This window comes from Rattus rattus, chromosome 7 (genome assembly GCF_011064425.1).
Source record: "Rattus rattus isolate New Zealand chromosome 7, Rrattus_CSIRO_v1, whole genome shotgun sequence".
Taxonomy (NCBI): domain Eukaryota; kingdom Metazoa; phylum Chordata; class Mammalia; order Rodentia; family Muridae; genus Rattus; species Rattus rattus.
Window position 1 is genome coordinate 6525316 of NC_046160.1, and position 19427 is coordinate 6544742.

General features: G+C 49.4%; 1 protein-coding gene and 1 long non-coding RNA gene across 2 annotated transcripts in view; one reads left to right on the top strand and one right to left on the bottom strand.

The window, feature by feature from the left end:
• Prkce (protein kinase C epsilon) overlaps positions 1–19427 on the bottom strand; it is a 486519-nt gene that overhangs the window by 205290 nt on the left and 261802 nt on the right.
• LOC116905762 lies at positions 6187–11366 on the top strand. Its single transcript, XR_004388565.1, has 2 exons — positions 6187–6480; positions 10986–11366. It is a non-coding gene; the product is annotated as an uncharacterized LOC116905762 (long non-coding RNA).

Genomic DNA, 19427 nt, shown 5'->3' on the forward strand with positions numbered 1-19427 from the left:
GAAGATCAGATGATACACCCCTCTTGGAGCCCTTCCTTGGCCCCTCGCTAGCCAGGTCTACTGAGAATGCCTATGGCCTTTGTCACGAACGTATGTGTCTGCACGCAGCTCTCGTTGCTCTCTTGCTGGATGACTGATGGCTCTGTACACGGAAGCATAAAATAATTTTTAAATAAAAGAATAAATGAATGAATGTTACTTTGCCTTAGTGTTTGTGGCAGTTGAGGGGTTGAAACCAGGGTCCTATGCACGCTAGGCTGGCACAGTTTAGGGTAAATTTGATTGCAGGGACTTTCCCTCCTGCAACATTTAAACACAGTAAGATACCTACAACAGTTTCTGAGGGCCAGCCAGCTCTCCACTGCAGACCCCATATTCCAAGATGCAATTGGTCTCTTCGGCTAAAATGATTTACCAACTTAGAGCCTGCTGTAAACGTTGAAATAGGTTAAAAAATAAGCCAAGCTACGTACACTTGTTTAGTTTTAAATGCAGAAATAAAAGGTCAGCAGCAAGCTAGTTCTGGGGAGTGGACTAGGGATAGGAGGTTGGGAGTTCAGACCACCCAGACATTGTAAAATGTCTTAGCCAAAGCATATGTGACTTTTATTACTTAAGTAATGTTTAAAAGTGGGGTTTCCAGTTTAAAGGCAGGCGCACTTATTTAATGGTGCACTAGAATGCATCTCACTGTTGGAAAAAAAAATGGAGTTTCAAGATTAAGTGACTTTCTCAAGAAGTGATTGCCACATCAGAAATGAGTACATTATGCAACAAAACATGAGAGAGAGTGGGATGGTAATCAAGTTTGATTCTCCTTCCTCATCATTAATCTACTGATAATGTATTAAGTGCACAGCCTGGACCAGCCCAGGTCCTACTGTGAGACCCTTCACATCGAAAGGGCTGTGTGCTCTCCATAGGTGACAAGCTCCACAAAGGACATCAACACCATTCAATAATGAAATGTGCAAACGTCTTCCTGATCTCCATTCACCTCAACGGGCTGGCGGGCAGAAACGGGTTTCTTAACATTTTTCTCCTGTTTGCACTGGTTAGAAATCAAATCGAATGACAGTGTGATGATAATATTTTATTTTCTGAGGCATCTCAGGAACATGGAGACAGATAAGTACTGTCTTTGGCCAAAACCAATTCTTTAGTGTTCTTTTTTCCCCCTCTCTTTCTTTAACTTACGTCAGGCAGGCAGTGATTCATTTTTATAACACTTGAGAGAGAGAATCGATGTCTTCTATGGACTGCCTTGGATGAATAGGAAAAATAAAAAACAATGTCTGATTCCTACAGATCTTTCTTCTAAGCAAGAGTGTTCACACTCTTGGACTATACCAAGAGCACTTAGATCTGTTTTTCCAAGACTTTGCTTTGACAGCTCTTTGGAAAGATGACATCAACTTAGATAAAAATTCAGCTACCTATAGCGGCCTCTTGCCTGGCTCTCCAGCAACAAGAGCCTTTCAGCCTGTCAAGCGGGCTGTGAATTTATTGCATCCCAGAAAATACCGGGCAGAAACGGCTGTCAGCCCAGCTTCAAATCCCAGGGCTCAAGTGGACCTTCGAAGTCGGCTAGTCAACAAGCTTCCATCCCTTGGGGTCCCTCTGTGGGCCGTCTCTGTATGCTCGCACAGGATGAGTGACAGAGCTCTGAAGGTCCTCGTTCTCTCAGGTGATGGGTCTCTGCTGTCTAAATCCCCTTTCCCTCTCTCTCCTAACTCAGCCTCCCATCCCCTAAAGATCGGCTGAAGTCCCGGATGCTTTCCCCAATTTCCACGGGCTAGTCTGTCTTTCATGTCTGTCCTCCCTTTCAGCTGCCTGCCTGCCTGGTGCTTGGCACGCATTTCACGTGGGTCTTTGCTATCCTTCAATCCAATCGTTAGGTTCCCAAGGCTGGCCACATCCTTTCCTGCCATCTGCCCTCAGGGCACCTGGTACCATACACTAAGATATCCATTAACTATGCAACTCCATCTCTTTCCCTAACGGGAGCACGTGGCCCTGCTTGGGTGAATTTGGAAGTCATGTATTCACGGGCATCTGCTAAGTTTCCAGTCACTGGAATTCATTCAGTGAACGGGCGGATGTTAGAGTATGAGATGGGTGTGAGGGCTGTGTGCGTATTTGTTTTTGTGATGTGTGTATGGAGAGGATGGGATATTGACCCAATCCAAGCCTGTATGAGTATTTGTGAGTATGCAGTTATGTGTTACACAGCGTGTGTGGGCACACGACTCTGTACACATGGACCGGCAGGATGCTTCCGGACACAAACGATCGTCTTCGTTCTCATTCTCATCAGCCTCCTCTCTAGGCTTCCCATGCTACCCGAATTTACTCGGCCGGAGATCTCCAAGTATTTCAAACAGCAGGAAAACATTTTATATTTTTCTTTCTTTCCCTCCCACCCCTCCTTCCCCCTCTCCCTCCCTCCTCCTTCCCTCTCTCCCTTCCTTGCTTTTCTCCCCCTCCTCCTTTTCTCTTTTCACTTTTTTTTTGTTTGTTTTTGTAGACAAGGTTTTCTATGTAGTCGTGGCTGTCTCGGAACTCACTCTGTAGCCAGGATCGCCTTGCACTTAGAAGTCCCGGCTCTGCCTCCCAAGTGCTGGGATTAAGAGCCTGAACCACTCCTGCCTGACTATGTTTTTCTTATATATTATAGGCATCTATTCTTAGCAATCTATGCATTAAATATTAAAGGCAAATCTGTGTGTGTGTGTGTGTATGGAGAGGATGGGATGTTGAACCCAAGTCAAGGTAAGAAACACAGGCCCCGGGCAGACGACCTATCATTTAGTCTTCAAGTCTCAGGAGCCTGTCTTGTTTACCAGTTGCTACCTACGAACTCCGCTTGGCAGACCACTTTCCTCAGGCCTAACTGTCTCTACTCTGCTCTCCCTTCTGACTCCGAGAAACACGCCCTGCTGAGGGTTAGGGCTGGAGGAATTGAAGCGAACGCAAGCAATGAATTGGGTGTTAGGTGTGTGTCCTTTTTGCCCATGATTTGTGTTGCCGTTGCCGATTTCTAGGAGGCAGAAAGTTCTAGAGGAAAAGAAGAAAGCGGTGGGTACTGAGCTCTGAAACATTAGGCCACCGGAGTAAGACGGCTTCAGGAGGTCAGACTTGGGACAGAGGAGGAAGAGCTAGACTCCGGCCACGCCTCAGAAATGGCAGCAGATGCCTTCAGCAACGGACAGCAACCCCGCCTTTGAAGCGGCCCTTGCTAACTTTGCTCACTTGGCCTCCATTTCCTCCTAATGACACAGACTTGAAAACAGCTGTGAGAGTCTTAGACATCTGGTCAAGATAGGTGTCCAGATTGCCTCTTCAAGGAGAACATGGCAGGAGGTGAGGGGAAGCAAAGCAGGTCACCTAAGCTCAGTGCCACAGAGCAGCACATCATACGGCCACTGTGCCATGAAGCCACCTGTCTCTAGAGAGTCACCACATCAAAGCCCGAAGGACCCCAGTGACACTTCACACTACTGTCTGCGCTCACACCCACTCTGCCCTTCAGCTGAGGGCGGCCCAAGGGACCGGACGAACGACTCCAGGGGCTGAAGGCATGAGGTCTGATCCCTAAGGTTTTCACTTTCCCATCTAAAGGAAGCACGGGGAAGAGTTTCAGCCTGGCACTTCCTCTTTGTGCCACGCGAGCTCCACATTAGGGCAGTGGGGTTGGATGAGGTCGGAGCCAACGTACACGGAGCCTATGGCGCCAGATTCCAGAAACTTGCTTCAGCCATACACGCCGAGGGCAGAGAGCTCAGTGATCGACCAGAGAGCTTCCTGCCAGACCCTCTTGGGTGAGAAGGCTGGCTCGTGCCCCCGGGGGCTCAGGATCTCGTGTTTGGCCGAGGAAGAGCAAGTTTCTTCACTGTGAGGGCACTTGGGCATTTTGTCCTGAAATCCGCTGAATACGGCGTGGTAGTGTGATTGTGGTTCTCGTCAGCCAGGAAAGGGTGGTCCGAGCGACAAGGACAGAAGAGGGAATCCCCACATTAGGAAGGAATGTAAGTCAAAGTCACATAAGGTTTACTAACTGTATCAACAGCTGCCACTACGATTGGTGGGGACAAGTGACATATCCGAAAGTGTCCAAGATGCCAAGTCACAGAAACAAGGAGGGAACCCCCAGGGATAAGTACTGAGCAAATAAACAAAATGGATTCCAACTGAACTCGGGGCGCACTTGGCTTTTGTGTGTCTCCGCAGTCCCTAGGGACCTGTCCCTTTCATTGTCCTTTCTTTGAGGATGAACTATACAGTCATCTTAGCTCTCAAAAAATCCCACAAGATGAGTGAACTGAGAGACAGAACCCCTCCAGCCGGCTGTCCACACCAGCCCTCCATTTCTACAGCCTTCCCTGGAGGCTCTCAACACTCCTGTCATCTCTAGGGCCAGGTGTAAACAGAGACAACCACCCCTCATCGCTAGGATGGCTAAGAACACAGAGAGAAGGAGAGGGGGAGAAGCAGGGAGGATTGAGCCTGGACCCTCTGAGTGGCAGTAATGGTGGGTGAGTCACAGAGATGCCCTATGGCGAGAGGGAAGCTCCGGATAGAACCCGTGCTGCTCCCAGATTCCCGTAGTCACTCCCTCAGCTTCAGTTTCTGGCGTCAGGAAGAGGTGGGTATCTAGCCTGCAGAGTCAGCGTGCTGCCGTCCTCCAAAGCACACAGTGGGACCTCAAGGATGGGAACTGTTATTACAACCTTGACGTGCACCCCAGGAGACTCAAACCAAACCACCGAGAATATGGAGCCTGTCAGGCCTTAGCCGTTACCCATAGATGTAGCTTGAGTTGAACTTCAAGAAACAGGAAGCAGTGAGTGGACTGTGCAGGCCAACAGATGCCGCTAAGGCCGGGACAGCCACTAGATCGGCCATGACATCTGAGCATGTGTCTTTATTTAAGTCCAATTATAGAACTATACGCAAAGTTAGGCTGGTGATACATGTCTATTATCCTACTACTTGGGAGGCTGAGGCAGGAGCATCACTTTGCCTTCAGGACCATTCTGAATTACATAGTGAGTTCCAGGCTAGCCAGCGCTCCAGAATGAGACCATCTCAAAAAACAAAAACAAAAACAACAAAAAACCAACCAACAAACAAAAACCCCAAACAAATCAAAACCAAAGCCAAAACGAATATATAAATCAATTGAATTTAATAGTAATTGAAATGAGTCGAATCTTTTCTTCCCAGACAATGCGGACAGTTTTTTGTTTGTCCGTTTTTTAAAGTAAAGCACATTTTTAAGACTCACTGCCAAATAAGCCCAGACAGGCAGGCCTCATTCTCTGGGGTCCAAGTCTGACTCGGGATTAATGGGGAGACTCCATGTTACGATTCGCAGGTATTTGTAGATTCCTGCTACAGCACGAACACGTGAGAGCAGCAGAACTTGTGGGTTTGCTCCCTGCCCTGTTTAATAAGATCAGGCTGTGTTTGGAGGAAATCTGTCAGAACCAGGACACACGGCATCCCCAGTCCCAGTGGAAAACCTCCCACAGCTATACGTGGCTGTGAGATATTCGGCTGCTAAGAAATACTGAGGGGGCTGGAGAGGTGTCCCATGCCTGCAGTCCCCGTTCTAGGAAGGCTGAGGCAGGAAGACCAGTCTGAGGTCAACCTGGGCCACACGGTATTTAGTAAAATCTTTCAGAAAGAGAGAAGGAAAGAAAATGTTGCGGGGGGGGGGAATGGTAAATGGGGAAGGAAGGGGAGAGGACACAAAATTCAGAGAGGATGTAAAAAGGAAGTGAGTGGGGTGGCTGCCTGGCTGCATTCCCCAGTGCTGTGAGCTCACAAACCTGACGACACTTCCTGAAAGTGTCCACCCAGACTGGCCACAAGGGGGCATGAGAGCCAACGTCTTGGCTTTTGTTTTCTTTTTTTCCCCTGGATTCTCTCTGACTGAGAACACATTGGGGGAGGACCCAGAGGGCAGAGGCACTACTGGATGAGTCCTTGTGGCTCAGTGCCACAGGAGCAGTGACTCAGGCACTTCATCCTTGGGTGTCTCAAAACCGTGCGAAGGTCTCCCTCGCTTTCTAAGCACATTCCTGCTCTGCCTGTGAATTATTACGCCGGGGACGGGGAGGAGGGCGGAACAAACCAGTGTCCTAAGCTGACACCAGCGGTGCAAACCCTGAAGGAGTCTGTGGTGGGTGTGGAGCAGAGCGCAGGTCCATCTTCAGGGGGTCAGGTCAAGGTCAAGATGGTGCCCTTGGCATAAATGACGAGAGTGGCTGGCTCTCAATGCCTGCCTTCTCAGGTAAGAGCCAAGCCTCGTATACCCGGCTGCAGGCTGGCTTGGGGACTGTCGTACCAGACCATCGGCGTGGTGGAACTTTCCGACCAGCAGAACACTGCCCCAAGACCATATCTGGACTTAAACCTCAGGCATCACCAGGCATCACCAGGCATCACCAGGCATCACCAGGCAGCGTGGCAGAGGTAAGACAGGCTCATCTTAAATCACAAAAGGTTTCCAACTGTCCGTCCGCTGACCCAACAGCTGAGTCAGGCTGTTATTTCAAGTTCAGCTAAGTCTTCACTTTGTTGAAAGATTTTTGAGGGAAATTACTATTTTATTTATAAACTTGCAGTGGAATATGAATTTCAAAGTATTAATATTTCTGTTTGACATTGGGATGAGACGTTACTTCAAAGATGTTCCTACCTCAAGGCCTCTCTAGGAGGAGGTGTCCTCTCAAAGGAGCCTTCCCTCTGCCTCTCTCACTTGTAGTACATGGGACAGTGTTAGGCCAATAAAATGCAACTCACTCAAAATAAGCTCTTCAAATATCTGAACTGACAACATACATCCAAACCTGTAACATTCATCAGGTAACAAAAGCCCCCGTGAACACTCGCTTGGCAATAACACGCGGCCAAGGGCTTCAGGGCCTCTGCTTTTGAGCTCTGCCTTGCCTCTCATAGACAACGTGTGATCTTCAGTGTTAGTATCTTTGTGGCAGAGCAAACCTTGGTAATGCTGATAAGGTGACGTGAACTCACTCTTGTTGGTCCTTGTCACCGGCGCTCCTTGTACCGGGCCGCATTGCTCTCGTGCCCAGATTTCAGTTTTGTTAGCAATGCGTTTGATTCCTTCTTTACATTCAACTTAGTTTTCATAGAAGCATTTCTCGCACTCACTTTACTATGTACGGTTAAGCCACAGTTATGTGATCATAGTAAGAACAGTAAACACAAGGGACTGTTGACCTAACCAGAATGATGGGACACTGCGGAACGGCGAAGGAGCATGTTCAGGAGTTACACCACCGCCAAGGGCCTGCGAGGAGGCCTCGAGTCCTCCAGGAGGAGTGGGCACAGCAGCGGCTGGCAGCTTAGGACAGTAGTGGCTACCCTGTGGTAGAAAGGCCTCCAACGCTGCAGGCTCGGCCTTTGTGAAACAGAAAATCTGAGCTGAAATGGTGGTGCACGCCTGTGAGCCAGCAGCTGGGCGACAGAGGCGGGAGGGTCGGAAGTTCAAGGCCAGCTTCAGCTACCTACTGGGTTTGGGGTGGGGGGGGGGGGGGCAGCCTGTGCTATGTGAGTCCATGTGTCAAAACAAAAACAAGAGAAATAAGAGAAGTGAAAAGAGGGAGAGGAAGGGGGAGGGGAGGGATGTGCAGGGGGGAGGGGAAGGAAAGCAGGGCAGGGGGAGGGCAAAGAAGAGGGGAGAGGAGGAGGAGAAGGGGAAGGCAGGGAAGGAGAGGGAAGAGAGCAGTAGGCAGGGGAGGGGAAAGGGATGGGGAAGGGTGGGGAAGGCAGGACAGGGGACAAGAGGGCATGGGAGAGGAGAGGAGAAGTGAGGGGGAGGAGAACAGAGAGGAAAAAGATGTGAGGTAAGGAGAGGGGAGGAGGAGAGGGGAGAAAGAGGAGGGGAGGAGGGAGGAGGAGAGGAGAGGAGAGGAGAGGAGAGGAGAGGAGGAGAGGAGGAGGAGAGGAGAGGAAGTACTTCCTCCGATTCCAAGAGGTCTCTGTAAAGCACCCCAAGCACTGTGCTTGTGTTACAGGCAGCCTAGTGACCCTGGGGTCAAAAATCTACTCCAAGTAGCAAAGAAAAGAAAGTAGCACCATTTGAAAGAAGAATTTTAAAAGACAGCATGGGCGTGTATCCCTCAGGCCTTCGGGCAACTGGCAACTGCGGTTTTAACTGGGACACAAAAGTGCGAGGCAGGAAGGGGAAGGATCGATTCCACTGCCTTTCCTGGGAACTTTGCTCATCAAAAAGATACACTCTCACGAAGTGAAAAGTCAACCCACTTGCTTGGCAAAGACCCAGATCTGTGGGGGCTTCTAGTGAATCAACAGGGAACAGACAGGGGATGCCATAGAGTAATGGCTGAAAGACAGGAGCAGGCGCCATCCCCAGGAAAAATCCCCCTGCATAAGAGCTACACAGGAGAAATGCAAAGCTGTCAGGGAAACAGACTCGGGCCCGCAGGAAGCCCGGATGAGTCTTTAAGAATCTGTCAATCTAATGGTGTTGGTACATCTGCTTTCTCAGTGCTTAGGAAGCTGAGGCAGGAGAATGACAAGTGCCAGCCAGCCTGGGCTACATAATGAGCTTTAGGCCAGCGGCGACTCACAATTAAAAAAAATAATCATAGTAGAAAATATTCAAACAAACAACCAGCATGCTACATATACACACTCACAGTGAAAGATCGGAAAAGAGGGACTCAGATACTGCGTACCACAATATTCAACGCAGCGTTAACCTCAGTAATCGCAAGGAAGAAAACAGCTCAAATGTCCACCAACGGATCAACAAGAAGTGGTCTGTACATGGTGGAATATCACTTAGCCTTAAAAAAAAATAGGAGATGCTGAAACACGTTACAACACGGAAGAGACCTAAGGCTGCCACACGGAGGGGCCGGCCTAATTACAACCAAACACCATGACTCTAACTGTTCTGATCAAATCCACGGTGAACATCGTGGATGATGGCTGCCAGGGGTGGGAGAGACAGGGAAGGAGGTAAGTGCAGTGTTTGAAAGCTGTGGTGTTTCTGTTGGGAGAGGTGAAGCGTTTAAGATGGATGGTAGTGAAGATTGTTCTCGAAAGGGAATATTTAAACATCTTTACACTTAAATGCTTAAATGGCAGATTCAATGTTATATATATACATACATACATACATACATATATATATATATATATTTTACATATACAACTCAGAGCAGCTAAAAATGGGAAAGAGATGAGTAACACTCGGTTTGGCAAGGGTGTGCAGCAGCTGCCTGTCTCAGACACCAGGCGGCGGGAGCAGGAGCCATGGGTCACTCGGAACACGGTATTTACCAAGGCTGTGCGGCTGAAGGCTTTGAGACTCAGGAGGCACACGGTCAACATCACCACACACCTTTGCCCACCAGCACCCCGAACCCCACTATTCACTGTGGTGTTTTACTACACAATCACCGGACTGAGGAGCACTGCGTCCCCACTGATAGTAGGACGATGGACACAGTCAGCCACAGGCTACTGGACAATAAAAACGAGCAAGCTATAAACAGCCTACACCAGTATCAGAAGCCTCCTGTTCCGTTAGAGAAAGAAGATGTGAGAGAGGGTGTTCCACGGGATCGTAAGGAAAACACATTCCGTTCTTGGAAGCCAAGCAGGCGGGAGGGGGTGGGCTGGGAGGGAGCCTCTCCGGGACGAGCCCTGCTCTGCTTCTCCATCTGGATGTTGAGCATCTTCCCTCTGTGAGGATTTGGCAAGCTGCACACTTGGGGGCATTTTTCTGTCGGTGCTACTTGAATAAAAACTTAGCAGAGCTGCCCTATGCTGTGCTACATGCAATGAAGCATTCACGATAGCCTTCACGGGACCCAGAGTGTGGGGAGCATGCGCCCTGTTGGAACGCTGGCAGTGCAGAGCAGAGCATGCAGTTCCAAGCAGAGTGGAAGGCACCAGCAGGAAGCTTTATACGAGGGCTAAGTACAGGTGAGCCAGCCGATGCTACGGGAAGGCGTTTTAGCACGTTTTCCTCGTCGAATTCATTCTGGCATCTAATCACATTTCAATGTCCGAGAATATTCACCTGATCTCTAAGCTCCATGAACTCAGACAGTCTGTGTGATTTCTCTAGAGCAGGTCACAGCGCAGAGCCATGTGTGTGTCAAATACCAAAGCCATTTGTTTAATTACAGTACATCCTAATGCTAAAGCTGTTTAACAGTAAGGAAAGTTCAGGGAGTTACAAACAATAAATCCCCAAACTGCACAGTGGTGTGCCTGTAGGTAAAAGCATCACTTGAGCCCCGGAGTTCAAAGCCAGCCCGGGCAACATGTAAGAGCCTATCTAAAGGCAATAAAGATCAATCAATCAAAATGAGGGCAACGGCAGTGCATCTACGCATGGATTTAAAGCAAGGCTGGAGAGATGGCTCGCCGTAGGGTCCACGCTGCTTTTCCACAGGACGTAAGTTTGACTCCCAGTCCCTATGTTGGGTGCCTCACAGCCACTTGTAACCCCAGCTCTGAATATCCAACTCCCCCTCTGACCTCTGTGGGGACACACACACACACACACACACACACACACACACACACACACACGAAAACCAAATTTTTAAAAAGCTTAAAGCATGCTAGATGTTAGGTAAACCAAGTAACGTCCCTAGTTTTTGTTCTGCAACTCCCAACCAGGGTCTGCAGGGATCTCAGAGTGGATGTCAATGTCAGGGAAAATATGTGAAGTACAGATAAGAAAACAGGTAATCGGGGACACAATCCTGTGCCTAGCCACATCTGAACAAGCACGGCAAGTGGCCTTCAGATAAACCTGTGGGTGCTGTGATCCAGAGCAGGGCAATGGGGAGGAGAAACGTAGACCCCTCCCCTTGTCTCAGCTCCTCAAATATCCCTATAGCCACCTCCTGATGAACTACTACAGGGGCAGCTCTGTCTCTCACCTGCAACCTCTTTTGTACCTACAGATATTTGAGGCACACAAAGCCGACCGTACGACGGATACATTAAGTGGAATCCAGACGCCATGAGTTATCTGCCGATGGTAGTTTCCCTAAGTCACTCATGGTACAGCCAGGTCCGTGAGCAGCCTGCAAGTGCGAGGCCATCTTCAGACTCTGTAAGAGGCATCTGCAGTAAAGGCTGGCCAGCAGGAGCCTCTGGGGGTTTCCTGAGTGTGGGCAGACAGTCTGGATTCAGGAGTCATTTCCTATGCTCGTGAGACTCGCTGGATATACAAAGTGAACCACCAGGCACTATTCTGGATCTGTCATTAACCATGCAATTTTGGTCACATTGGTACCCTCAGCCTCCACCCCATCTTTGAACCAATAAACAGTAGCAGCCTATCTTCAGACTTATCACCCTGTGACTGTCTAACCCATGTGTTTTGCCAACACCAAAGTCAACCCCTTTTACACTCACCCCATGACATCCTGTTCTGCTATCTTTAGACTCCATGGGCCCTCACTTTTCTTTCTGGTGTATCACACAGCATAATAATCAGGTGACTGAATTGGGGGTGTCACCTGTCTGCCAAAGGATACTAATGACTTTGCTCACGTTGTATTTTTCAGAAATGACAGCATGTAACCTTTGCTTTGTCCATGGTTCACTGAATGGCTCATAAATGCAATGGCAAAGCCATCCTGGACTGGACACTGTGGTGGCCGTCCAGGAACACAAGGCACTAAAGCCAGGCCACACCCTCAGGGTGTGAGTGCTCTGTGCAAATGCACAACTAAATGCAACTAAAATACAATATAAGTCTACCAGGAAGATCTGTGCATGTGGAAGGCAGAGGGAAGGGGCCAGGAGATAAGGATGAGCGACGCAGGAGGGGACATATCTGATGGAGTGAGGTTGGGAAGTCAGAGGCACGGAGACAAGAACTAGAAGACAGTGTCCCACGCGATTCTCAGAAAAACCGCTGATGGTTACCAACCTCCAGAGTAAAAAGAAACCCCGGAGAGTTCGGGTTTTCTAAGCATCGGGCTTCAGAAGGAGTAGAGCGGGACCTTTATTTAGCACCGTTTTTTAACCACCAAGTCACCCACCTAAACACTCTCCTGTCTTCCGCCAAGGAGCAGCAGCTCCCAGTATCTTAATCTTGGTTCCTGCTGCCCAAACTTGGTCCCTGGGGTGGGGGTGGGGGACTAAGTGGGAGCATAGTTACAAAGCCAAAAAAACTGGAGAGTACACACAGAGTAAGATTATTTATATGCGGGCATCTTTACTGGGAGGAAGTGCGCCTCTATGGTGTCTCGGTGTCTCAGACTAAGGCACAACTCGTTTTCGCTCCTCTAGTCCAATTAGCTGTGTATTTTTAGCACGTGTTATATAAGGCTCATCTGCCCAAATTCTCTGGCTTGGGGCCTTTTCTTCCTTTGCGTTTCACTGGCGGACTGACCCGCGTGGTAGGATGACGAGCGGATCATGACAAGTCTGTAAATAGCTTGCCCAGGGAGGGGTGGACGGAAAGAGCCCTGGAGATGAAGGGAGCTCGTATCTGGTGTGCCGGTGGCTAAATCTATCCCTTCTAAAAGGGGAAAGCAAAGGGAACGCGCAATTCCAAACCGAGCCGTAGAGCGGCAGGAAAAGCTGCTCCGTCTACAGTGAGCACTGGTATCCAGAAGCGCAACCAAGGCAGGTGCCACTCAGCAGCGCTGCTGGAGAAGCCGCCGGGTAGCCTCCGTGGTGGCCAGGGCCTCTGTCGGCTGAAGCAGAGTTCGACGCTGGTAGAGCATGAAGTGGTTTTGCTCCTGCAGAAAACACCTCGCCTTTCTCAGGAGTCGTCGTAAGGTTCCCTCTTCACTTCCGCACCCTGGATGCTGGAGGGGCCGAAGAGGGAGCATGGGCGATGAACCCAGAGAAGCTCGCCATTCTAGTTCAATATGAAGCAATCAGGAGTCTAAACTATGTCGGAGGCCAGACCACTTACCCTACATTCTGTTTGCAGAAACCTCTGCTTAGGCCGTCATACCCTGACCAGGTCTTTCTAGATCAGTGGCTCTCAACCTGTGGGTCCCGGCCCCTTTGGCAAACCTCGGTCTCCTGCAGTGTTCACATTGTGAATCATAACAGTAGGAAAATCACAGTTGTGAAGTAGCAGTGAAATAATTTTATGGTTGGGGTCACCACAACATGAGGGACTATGTTAAAGGGAAGGTTGAGAACCACTGCTCTACAACCCGTTACTTAAAGAACGGAACCTAGAAAGGCTTTTAGGGATGGAAGAGAGGGCTTTAGAAGTCAAGGGATTAACAGCGAGGGGTGATACCTTACACCCTCCAAATGACATTCAGAAGCCTCTAGTGAAGGTGACACACGGGCAGCAGCTGTCTCAGGAGGCACGCACCTGTGCAGAGTCCGGGATATTTCCGAGACCCTCTGAAGTCACTCTACATCTAACGGGAAAGCGAAGCGGTGCCTTCCCCACACCCGTCAGCACGGGGTGATTCTGTTCACATCGATGGCACGAAGGAGAAGCAGCTCTCTCCGAGGGGCTGCCTTCCTGCTGGTGCCCAGCTCTGGAGATGAACTTCCTTCTCCTGCTCTCTTCCCCTGATCTGAAGTGGCACAGCAGGTGGCGACCCTGGCTAACACAGCCCGGTGCTGCTGCCGGGAATGTGAGGTCCAGGTTCTGCCTCGGGTGCTAGAAGCCGTCCTAGCTGCTCTTGTCAGACAGACAGGACTTTCATCTCTGTGCTGTGCAACCTTGCGGGAAGGAGTTCTGCTTATGCAATGGTTTTTGACTACGGAAAGCAGAGGTACTAACTCCTGCTCCCCAGGAGGCTGCGAGGACTCAAGGAGGTGATGCACATGGAAGTCATTAGCACAGTCTGGCCCAACAAGGCAATGTGAGGGGTGTGTGTGTGTGTGTGTGTGTGTGTGTGTGTGTGTGTGTGTGGTGTGTATGTGTGAATGTGAATGCGGTGTCTGTGTGTGTGAGTGTGAATGCGGTGTGTGTGTGTGTGTGTGAGAGAGTGTGAATGCGGTGTGTGTGTGTGAATGTGTGGGGTGTGTGTGTATGTGTGTGTGTGTGTGTGTGTGTGTGGTTTGTGTGTCCCAACTCTTTACTCTCTGTTTTGGTTCCCACATGAGAAGGTCTACCATAGGCTTCCATCACGCCATGCCATCCCTGCCATGATGGCCTGACTCTTAAGTTGCCTGTCTGGTGTCTTGTTAGAACAGTGGAAAGGGTAACTGACAGTCTTCCCATTTTCTGGGCTCCAACGGCAAGGAAAACCATCTAAGCTCACTGACTCACAAATGGTCTTTTAGCTCCCTTTGTCCAACCTGCTTGCCCTAAAGTGTAGACACAATCTGAGCTCATCTCTGTCCTGGGCTGTACTTCTCAGCCCAGCACACACAAACTCTTCTTACGGAATCCCTTGGGCCTAGAAACCCTTCTCGGCCTAAACACTTCCAGCAACACTTATCTATGACCGTGGCAAGAGAAAGGGATAAAGTGACAAGGTATAAAGGGGAAAAGCCTCTGATGTACAAATTCTTCTCGATCTTAGCCTATCTTTTAACTGGAGACAATTAAGGTCAAATATGATTATCTACATCAAAGAGGCATTAAATTGTCAGTACTATGTAAGCACAGATCTCTTCTGTTCTTTACTACCACCCCTGTCACTACACAGACCACTGTCACTAAAAGACCCCTATTACTACAAAGACCACCTTCACTACTTAGACCATCATCACTATGAAGACCACCATTTCTACAAAGACCACCATTACTACAAAGACCACCATTACTACAAAGACCACGGTCACCAAAAGACTCCTGTCACTACAAACACCACCATCACTATAAAGTTCACTGTCACTAAAAGACCCCATGTCACTACAAAGACCACCATCGCTACCCACTGTAGGAGGTTGGTCTGGTGCGGCTTGCATTAAAATGCTAAATTCTGAACCCCCAAGATCTGGTCCCTCCAAGATGAGCAGATCCTCATGCATACCAGCTTTTGTTCTGTAAACCCTTTCCCCCAAGTTATCCACGATTAGATAATAAAGACGCCTATAGCCTATAGCAAGGCAGAAGAGAGGTGGGCGGAGCTGAAGGTTCCCAGGCTTGGGTCTCAGGCAGAGATGAGGAAAGGAGAAAGGAGAGAGAGGAGGAAGAAGTCACCATGGGGCAGGTGGACCTGATGGAGTAGGAGCGGCCCAGGAAGAATAAAGCAAGTGACATCACAGGGCTATTGAGGGAAGGAGACAAAATAGCATAGAGGTTTGATATTTGCCCAGCTCTAATGCCTCAAGGCTTTTTAGAAATACAAAGATTTTCGTCTTCTGCTTCAGAACTAAATGATCTAAGGTGGGGTAGGGACCCCCAATTAATATTTACTGCAACAACCCTCATCATTATCATTGTAATTCCCACCATGACCATTAACCGACACTGTCACCACCACGCCTACATCATTACCTCCATCACCACTATCATCACAACCGCCACCATCCACGTTCTTTGCAAAGGCACCACCATCATCTGAACAAAGGACCCTGACAAGGTGAGTACGCATGCGACTGGCAGGCCTGCCTGCTTCCTTCTCTCTGTGTAATTAAAGCTCACGGTGGCCTCGCTTGAATCGGGTGGTTATGCATGGCGGCAGCCCTGAAACATTGCAGATTCCTCCTTGCCTCCCTGACCCTATCATCCTGGCTTGGGCCCTAGAGGAAGGAAAATTCAAGATTAGCTAGCCAAGTTTCCATGCATATCATTACAGGCCCCAGCAGTCAGCTGCTGAACAGCAGACGGAAAACTCATGCCTGCCAACCTTGTCATTTTTCAGAGTTTTGGAGTTATTTATATCACACAAGCCTGTGAAATAGAAAGTCCCCAGCTTCCTCGGCTATAAAAGAATCCCGTATAGTGCTTCTTTAGAAACTTCTACCCCAAACTGGGCAGTAGTTGGCATACACCTTCAGTCCCAGCATTTGGGAGACAGAGGCAGGCAGAACTCTGAGTTCAAGGCCAGCTTGGTCTACACAGCCACACAGAGAAACCCCGTCTCAAAAACAAAAGACAACAAACAAACAAAAAACCAAAAAACAAGAAAACCAAACCAAACCAACCGATCAAACAGCAACTGCCAAAACTATCCCAAAGTGGATGGTACTAATATTTGCTCGTCCTGATTGTCTCCACCTAAGTGACGTCTGCTCTGTGCCCACACTGAAGCTCTACCCTTACAGTATTCCTAAACCGGGGCCAGCGAAGGTTAGCTCAGCCTCCTGATGTTACCGAGAAACCTTAACACCCTACAGCTAGTCCCACCCACTGTTGGGAATCTGCTCAGGACTGACAGACAGCTCCTGAAGGCCTTGGTGAGAGAGAGAGAAAACTGTTTCGAGTGACCTCAGTCCAAGCAGTCCTTACCAAGACAGTGCTGCCTGTGCTGGTTACTACCAGGTATCAACTTGGCAGGCTCAACAGCCACCTAGGAGACAGTCCTCAGAGCATGCCTACCAGGGACGGTCAAGGTTAAATCAATTGAGGAGGGAAGATCCCTGCCCAGGTGGGTTTGGGTCCTGGATTGCAAGAAAGGGAAAACAAGCTGGGCCCCAGCAATCCCAACGTCTGCTTCCTGACTGTGGGTACAAGGTGAGCAGCTGCCTCAGCCTCCTGCCCTAAGGGCTTCCCCATCCTGCACCTCGACCCTTTGAACTGTGAGTCGAAATAGCCCTTCTCCTTTAAGTTGTCAGCCCAAGTTCCAGCTGTACACACTGTCCCTTGGGCTCGCTGTTTAGCTGGGCAGACCTCAATAGACAGCCTACGCTTGCTGGTAATAATTTGTGATAAAAATGCACGGTGCTTGAAAGAGCAGGTGAGGTGTCAGGGCAATTTGTTTGCTCACCGAGCCCCTTAGAAAGGAAACTGCTAAAGTCCATAAATAAGAAATTCGACATCTTAAAACAATCTTCTGCCTGACTGCCCCAAATCACTCCAGGTATTTCTACTTCAAGGGCCTAGGAACTGACCTGGGTACCATTAAACCCACAGCCCACTCTGTCAATCAGTGGCCTGACTCTCTTTACAGCACCCTCAGCTATATGTTGTCTATCTATTCAGTCATGGCTTCCACGACCTCAGATCCTGGGACCTGTGGCTTGATAAGCCTGGAGTGAGTCCCCCAGGGACCCCATAGTTTCTGCACAGGCCAGACTGCCTTTGGAAGCCCGGACATGCCCCACAGGGCATGTTTCATCCAAGTTCTGCTTACAGCCTCAAGTCTCCCATGAACTCATTCCTGTAGAACTCTGCTAACACTAGTGCAGGTAAAAGCACTCAGTAACATGGAGTACCGGGTGCAAAAGCAGCATTTATTGAGGGCACTCATTGTGCTGAACAACTTTCCAAACACCTTGCATATGGGATAGCAAGGTGGTCCTGTTACTCTCTCTGGTGAGTTAACAACTCCTCGAAGGCCCCAGTGTAGGAAAGACTTAGGGGCTGATTGTCTGTCATAAAGTCTACATTTCCAGTCTCTGAGCCGTCCTACTTCCACAGAACACAGCACGGCATTCGGGATGGCTCAGTGGGCCAGGCCCGTCCTCCGCCCTCTGCCCTCCGCCCTCCGCCCTTTACCTGCCTACGACCAGTAGCTGGCCTGCTAAGGAAGCTCTAAATTTGGTACAAGGGGGTCTTTTTGTAGACATGACTGCACTAGTTTTTTTCTGTCTCCAAACAAAAATATGTAACTTTCCCTTAAAAAAAAGATTAAGAAACAAATTATTAACAAATGATTTAGTAAGCAAATGGCCAGGTACGGTATGAGCAGCTGATTCAAAAAGAGGTGTTTGCTTACTTGCTTTCTGGTTTTAGGGTTTTCTTTCTTTTTCTTTTCTTTTTTTGTTTGGTTGTATATTTTGAGAGAAGATCTTACTGTGTAATAGCTCTGGCTTGCCTACGTAGACCAGGCTAGCCTTGGGACTCTGAGAGATCTGCCTACCTCTGCCTCCAGAGTACTGGGATTAGAGCATGCACCACCACCCCTGGCTGTGTAAAAGTTCCTGGCACACTCTAAGTCATGGGGGGAGGAAAACAGAAGGAGTGAATGCAGTTCCACAAATTGGGTCTATTTGCTTTGGAAACCAGGGTGCCCCAACTGCCTCTGAGGAACCTAGAACCAAGCAAAGTCAAGTTTAAATCTTCCAGTAAGTGCCTTTCCTGTTTTGTTGTTGTACCCAAGGGTAAACAGCTCTGTTCATCTTGCTTCCCCTCATGCCTGTTATATTCCAAACTCCTCCATCCACGCCACTTTTGCCTTCTAGGCTCTCCTGGGAGATACCTTCCCTCTATCTCCTCAGCTCATAGCCACCCATCCTTCAGGGCAAGGTCAGACCACTCCTCACACAGTTCTCCCCAGCCCCTGAACCTCTGGAGTGGTTCCCTCATCTGCCCCACCCCACCCCTGAGCCTCCAGGCTGGCTCCCTGATCTGCCCCCTCCCCCAGTCTGGACATCGGTGTCATAAAGGCAGGATTTAATCATACACTCCCACACATGGCTTCACTAGTGTTGCTTTGATGGATCTCATACGTCTGTGTCTGCCACAGCACATCAGAGGGGCTCGAGAACACAGCTTGGCCACAGACACACGTGCTAGATTAGCATAAACACCCCTCGCTACTTACCGCTCTGCCATTGCAGAGACGACAACTGTAGGCTGAGTCATGTGTCTTAGCTGTGAAGAGACACCCCTCTCCCTCAGGCCTCACACCGAGAGCCTCAGAGAACCAAACCAATGGCTTTTCCATGGGGGCACAGACTGGGGCACAGCAACATAGTTGTGGGCAATGTAGTCGGTTCTATTCTCCAGATTGTTCTGAACCCCTATGGCCGGCTCTGGGGGTTGTCAAACCGTGGGCTTATAACATCGTCACTTTCTACAGCACTGGCAGTGCCATGGTCTCTCCACACAAACTCGATGCCCTCCTCTACACTCAGGGACTCCTACTCCTCTATTTCTCCCAGACAAATAGCCACTCTGAGGGAACTGGAGGGCTGTGGTATTTTTCCCCCAAAGAATCATGCGCCCCCACAATCCAGGGGTTATTGGGGCACTGTCCTCTGCGCCTTTGTTGTTTCTGATCACCAATGTATAAAGGATATCCCTTCAAGTTAGTGGGGATGATTAACAGAGTACTGGAGCCCCCAGAGAAGGCTCCAGAGATAGTCAGGCCTTCAAGCCCATCCCCACATTGCTGGGATCTACACACACCCACTAGCCAGCAGGCTGTGTCTCAACTCCATGATAATCTCCAGGCAACGGAGAACAGCTGCTTAGCAACACCAGCGACAGGATCAGCATGGACGTCTCTATTAGAGATCTGCTCCTGCCTCCTGGTAGGTACCCATGAGACAGGAACCCAGGGAGCCATGGTCAG